The sequence below is a fragment of the Lissotriton helveticus genome, chromosome 12, assembly GCF_964261635.1.
Source record: "Lissotriton helveticus chromosome 12, aLisHel1.1, whole genome shotgun sequence".
NCBI lineage: Eukaryota > Metazoa > Chordata > Amphibia > Caudata > Salamandridae > Lissotriton > Lissotriton helveticus.
In genome coordinates, this window is record NC_136073.1 from 136,282,100 (window position 1) to 136,288,703 (window position 6,604).

Here is a 6,604-nt window from a genome sequence, read left to right on the forward strand (position 1 = left end):
CTTCGCCTAAATTCCAAGTCATAAGACACCCAACCTTGACCACCCCAACGCGCAGCCTCCTTTCGTATCAAGGTACTGTACTGGACTAGCGCCTGCGCCTGTTCAGGATATTTCTCCAATATCACCGCCTGGAAAATTGCAAATGCATCTAGCCAATTTTCTATGTTTTTTTCGGGCCACTGTTGGTAATTGGAAGAGCTCGCCACCGCAGCAGGGGTGTTAGTCACTTGTACGAGCGACGTCGCAGAAGGCAATGCCGCCGCCGGCTGAGTGCCCCACACAGAGGCCGCCGCCTTTGCCCCCCCACTGTTGTCCTCCGGGGTACCTGCAGTCTTGTCAGTCTGTGTTGGTGGTACCATGGCTCCAATGAGCTCCCTCATAAATTCTTTAAGGGAATCAGACTGTCTTGCAAGATCCTCCCGAGTGGCATACACGGGCTGAACTGGGACAAGTTCTTTAGAAGCGGCCTGTGCCACACCCGGCAAAGAGTTTCTTGGCGGGGGCTCAATTTGTGCGGACACCGCCCTGCTTTTTCCTGATGAGACGCCCGGTAACGCACCAGGCAACGCGTGTTTGGGCGGAGGCTCTGTTTGTGCGATCACAGCTCTGCTCTTGGCTGCTGGAGGGTCAGGCGGGAACTCTTTGGATGTTTGTTTCTTAGCCCGTTTGGAAAATCTAGTTGGCCCCGCCTCTTGCGATTCAACCTCGGACAATGGAGCCTCGCAGATGACCCCAGAATCATCCTCCTCCGCCTCCTTCAAGAGCCCCTCGACCCAGGCTAAACCCTTCCTCTTGGCCATCCGCATGAAGGCCGCCCATTGCGGTGCTTGGCTCGCATCAGGCAGCGAGTCTTCCACCTGCGACATCTGAGTGAATAGCGCTGGGGATCCCTGGCTTTCCATGCTCGACGATCCGTTCAAAATCTGAGGATAGGAGGATAAGACAATGAGCAACGTCCTCTGCGCTGGGGTGATATGGGCTCCCCTACACGGGTCCAGCACCGATCCCGACCCAGCCCTTCTTACTTACTTTGAGTGCGGCGACTGCGGCAACTATGCGCGTGCGAGCGAACTCCAGACCAGACAACTCAACGCTTGTACTGCTGCTCCCAATCCGGTCCACAGGTCCACCCGAGCTTATATTGCTCCACCACTCCTTTCTGCAAGAGAAAACCCAAATTAGGAACGTGCCTCCAAAATTCTTTTTATTTCCTTTTACATGTGACTTCCTGACCACAGTAAGCCACCTTTTACCTATGCCGTCCCTGTTGACAGTCCCGAGACCCTTTGCCTTTAATTTGTCTGAAAAATTAAACACATGATGAGATGCCCCCTGCCCCCCCGCCCCTTAGCCCAGCTGACCCCCCGACATTAATCCTAAACCTTGCCTAAACCTTTTGCAGTCCCTACCCCGAAGGTGCGTACCAAACCTGCCCCTTTAATAACGCCCCCCACCACCTGCGCAATTCCCTGCGTGAGCTGTGACTCCTCCATCCGTGAAGCAATCCTGCATAAAGGCAAAACAACATGTGAGTGGCCCCCCCACCCCCCTGCGGAACCCCCTGCGTGAGCTGTGACTCCTCCATCCGTGAAGCAACCCTGCATAAAGACAAAACAACATGTAAGTGGCCCCCCCAACCCCAATACACGTTGCGCCTACTCTTGCCTGCCCCAACTACAGCACCCATAATACCCGCTCCCTTGCTAATCCCATCCCTGAATGAATGGCAGAACCGAGGTGATTGCGGCACTCATTAATATCTAAGAATGTCAAACGTGCATCAAAGATCGTCAAAGATCGTTTAATTTTGGTACAGTAGAGCATTATTTCATTATGTAACATTTCTCAGAGCTTCTTGTCTCTAAACACAAATCGAAACATTTATTATAATGTCTTGCAATTTCATTTATCTAGCGCTTACTTCCCGTGACGCGGAGTGAAAGCGCCTTCTCAGCTAGTCGCACTCTCGCCCACCACAAGCCCGCCCCGCAGGCCGCATTCCAAAATTCCGCCCCCCCCCACCCGCCCAGCCCGAAGGTGCAGGCGCGAGCGGCCACCCCACGTGCCCCCTGGCAGGCCCATACCTGACCCGACTCCCCCCCCTTCCCTGAGGGCCCGAAACCACATTCCCGCCAGCCCTCCTGCCGCCCCCCCCCGCCCCCCCCCCCCCCGCAGCAGGCTGCATTCCAGCCCGCCGCATTCCGAGACCCGCCCGCCCCGTCTCCGTCCCCAAGGTGAGAGGAGCGGGCGAAGCGCTACACCCCAGGACACCCAACAACTTGGGAAAGAACAAAAGCAGCCCCCCACTGCCCAGCCTAAGCTGGGAAATCGCTGCCCGAGGCGCCGTCCAGTCCGCTCCACGGGGATGGCCCGCCACTCACTGGCGCAGCGAAGGAGCCCCCCCCCCTAACGTGCGCCCCCCCAAGCACAACTCCAATCTACTCGGCCCCCCCCCCGCAGAGCGGGCCGAAAGCCAGGACCACCACCCGAGAGCGCGAGGCCCCCCGCGGGGGCACCTACCGACCCCCCTCGAAGCGCTTACCCCTCTTACCCCGGGACCAAAGATAGCGCCCAAACACGCAGCTAGTGGAACCAAAGAAATCAATCTGGACCGACGCCCGCCACACAAACTTCGTAACATCAGTAGCGCCCAAGACACTCTGTTCATCACCACCCCCTTTTCTGAATCGCAGGTGAAACTAAGGCATGAATCTGCACAAAACTTTCCTCCGCAAAGTGAGATGCTGTAAGCGCGCCCAGCTCTCACCCCCCCGCACCCCCCCCTGAGCCCTCCCCTTTTCATCCCACGAGCATCGCACAAGGACTCACCTTAACAAAAGAACGCCGGGCAGTCCGGGTCCGCGCTGCGGGATTCTCCAGGTGGGGGGCGAGGGTCTACACGCCGCTGCGCAGGAACAAAAGAGGACGCCAGACCCTCGCCCCCGGGCTATATAGCCCTCCCCCCCTCTCCCCCAGGACAGGAAATTACCTCACGCGTGGGGGGAATCCTAGCTTAACCACTGGCTGACCACCTAGTCAGCCAACAACTAGACCGCTTAGGGTCCGTGCCATCCTATGGCACTAAGGATGGCCGCCCTCGCAGGTAGCCACCTTTGGTGTCCCGGGGCAGCCTGTCAAAGTACTCATTCTCCCAGAGTACCTGTCGGCTACTGAGGTGTGCTAGTACTCTCATATTAAAGTCACTGGAGCAGTGCTGAGAAGTGCTAGTACTATGCAATTAAAGTCATTAGAGCAGTGCTGGGAAGCGCTGATACTATCCAATTAAAAGCACTTGAGTGGTGCTGAGAAGTGCTGTACTCTCCTATTAAAAGCACCGGAGCAGTGCTGAGAAGTGCTGATACTATCCAATTCAAAGCACCAGAGCAGTGCTGAGAAGTGCTGCATTCTCATTAAAAGCGCTAGAGCAGTGCTGCGAAGTGCTATTACTATCCAATTAAAAGCACTTGAGTGGTGCTGAGAAGTGCTGTACTCTCCTATTAAAAGCACCGGAGCAGTGCTGAGAAGTGCAGGCACTATCCAATTAAAAGAGCAATTTGTTTCCTACTAAATGTTTTTACGTTCCTTTCATCGACTTTGCCTCCTCCACTCTCCTAGAAGTGTGCGAGGTTTACTTTTCATTCTTCGTTTAAGGCATTTTTTAAAACTATTTTGCTTCGGTGCCCTAAAGACGAAGAGTTACATTTCCGCGATTCAGCGAGCAGAGGTGACGAGGGTTGAAGGGGTCACTGGGAATCCCCTCTGCTTTATCTCCAGGCGTTCCATGCGCCCGGCGACCTCACTTTTCTGAATCCTCATATTTAAGATTCTCCGTTTTGTGATGCCGTGGTATACTAAAGATAGGAGCTATGGGTATATTATTGAAATATATGAAAATTATGAAATATAAAAACAAATCAATAAAAAGCTCTTGCGATCAAAAGAAATAATTATCAAAATGTATGTAATAAATTTAAAATGATACACGCCCAACGTGGGGCTCGAACCCACGACCCTGAGATTAAGAGTCTCATGCTCTACCGACTGAGCTAGCCGGGCTGATGATTCTTACTGGCAGAACTATGTCTCTTTGTCAATTTTCACCAGAGTCATGTACCTGCTCTGAAGATGAGATTTAGTGCACATTTGCTTGATTTGCCCAGCAGATTCTTGCTGCTGTCTCTTTCCCTTGGTTGTCAGGTTTACCTTTTATCCATATCCCAATGACCCACATAGAGCACTAAAGGTCACTCAGCGTGTGACACCTGGTCTGAGATTTGGCTGCTTGTACTTTCCTCCTGTCCTCGTCTGTTTTTCCGTGTTTGACTCTGCATTAAGCCTGGGCATCCGAATCGGCTACGCCCACGGAGTAGGCGTAGTGTTGCCTCCTACGCATTTTGCGTAGACAGCGTAGCCGGCAACACTACGCCCACTCCGTGTGCGTAGCCGAGTCGGCCGCCACCCGCCTCCCTCCGACCCTCCCCTACATACATTATTTAAGCAAACTACCCTTAATAAAACCATTTTAAAGCACTTACCGTGTCCGGGGCTCGTCCGGGGCTCCCTCTTGGAATAGCGTCCCTTCCTAGATACCAATGCGCATGCGCGGCTGCCCGTGCATGCGCATTTCTCGGGAGAAATGCGCATGCGCGGCCGCCCGCGCATGCGCATTGGTATCCATGACGACGCGATTCCAAGAGGGAGCCCCGGACGAGCCCCGGACACGGTAAGTGCTTTAAAATTGTTTTATTAAGGGTAGTTTGCTTAAATAATGTATGTAGAGGAGAGCGGGAGGGAGGTGCGTAGTGGGGCTACGCGGAGTGCGGGAGTGGGCGTAGCTTCTCGCCCACTCCGCGTAGCTCCGCGGAGCCCCACTACGCCCACTACGCCCAGGGTTACTCTGCATACACAGAATCACTTTTTTCACCACTCAGCTTTTAGGTTGAGCCTGGACAGTGCATACTCTGCTCTAAGATGCTTGCTCTATTGGAGTATGCACTTGAAGCCCCGCCCACTCTCCTCCCACATTTGTCATTAGCTTGTGTCATTTCCCTTCCTAAATGCTGGCTTCTGATTCGTAAATAGGCTTGTTAGTCCCTCAATAGTACCACCTTGTATTCATTTGTAACCTCCCATGAGGACTGGCCCTTTTATTTCTGTTGTTACGTGGTACATGGTATTATTTAGTCTGTAAGCACTATTTTCTTCAATGAGCTTCTCTTACTTTAGGTATGACATGCGTTCCTGCAACATTCAATTCAGCGTGCCATGCGCGCTTTCACTGGGTGCTTTTACCCCAAAAAATGTATTTTTTCAACTTGGCAAACGAATGCTTTTTTGGTAAAAGCACCTAATACCGCGCTTTCACTTTAATAGGTACCGCAGACCTTTCTTTAGACACTGCTCGTCTAAAGAAAGGGGCGTGACCTCTATTAATGTGAAGGACCACGCAGCATGGTTTGCTTTTAAACAACTATCATTTACAATGCAATAGATCTCGCATTTTTAGAAACGTTGACCTATTAGTATTGTAAATGACAATGCATTTTATTATTGCAGGTGTTTTTTAAACAGATAAATAAATGGATTTGTCATTTACAATGCCCATAGGTCAATATCTTGAAACTGGAGATCTATTGCATTGCAAATGCTTGTCTCTTTGTTCTACCTGCATTTTCTCAGACTTTTATGAGGTCAGTCGTCCCGACTAGTGTATAACAGAGAATCTCTGAACGATCCCTCTGTGTGTGAAGGTGGCTACCAGTGGTGCAGCTGATGCAGCACACCGGGCCCAGAAGTAGGAAGGACCCAACCATAAAAGCCCCTTGATCCCTGAGAGGACCCAAATGTCTCTCTCGTCCTGTTTCTCTCTGCCTCTTCCCCTTTCTTTCTGCACACTTTTATTCTCTCTCTCACATACTCTCTCTCACATACACTATCGCTTTCTCACACTCTCACAAACTCTCTCTCTCTTTCTTCTTCTGCTATCTCCCATGCTCTAATTCTGGATCTCCACCCCCTTCCTGTTTAAGGTGGCACGTGGGACCCTTCCCTTCTGAGCCTTAAACACTAAGATGCCTGCAGCTTGGTGATTTACCAAACCCTTTAGAAGTCAGAAATCAGAAATCAGCAGAAATCATAGTTTCCAAGGAGCACATCCAGGCTGCTGTGCCCACTCCAGTGGAAGATCCACAGGAGGACACATGGCTGGAATGGTCAGCAGCCCGATGTTTGGTCTAGTGTGACAGTTCCAGATTTTTACTAGACCTCATGTAAACAAATGTTGGCAATACTATGTCAAGTTTTCCTTTTTAGGCCTCGCCTGCAATAGAGCATGTGCTCTGGCTTGTGAGAGATATTGTATGCAACCAAGGGGTTAGAAGCCCCGCTCTTACTTACCATTCTTTTCTTCATTGTCACTCTGATCTGATGCCTCCTAATTGGGCAGAGTGTACCGGCTTCACTTCTTCTTTTGATTGGAGGATTGACCAAGGACCTTCTGCTGATCACGCTGTGCTTGAGGTACTATGTTTCTTTTATTTGTTTTCTCCCTTCCACTCTCAGCTCCACGGTCTGAGCTGCTCCACCCCTCCTGCCGCAACCCCCT

The 6,604-nt window shown here is 51.7% G+C and overlaps 1 non-coding gene across 1 annotated transcript; it reads right to left on the minus strand.

Annotated features, from left to right (window-relative positions):
* Positions 1 to 3,983: 3,983 nt before the first annotated feature.
* On the minus strand, positions 3,984 to 4,056 carry TRNAK-CUU (transfer RNA lysine (anticodon CUU)). Its single transcript has one exon. It is a non-coding gene; the product is annotated as a tRNA-Lys (tRNA).
* Positions 4,057 to 6,604: the final 2,548 nt, after the last annotated feature.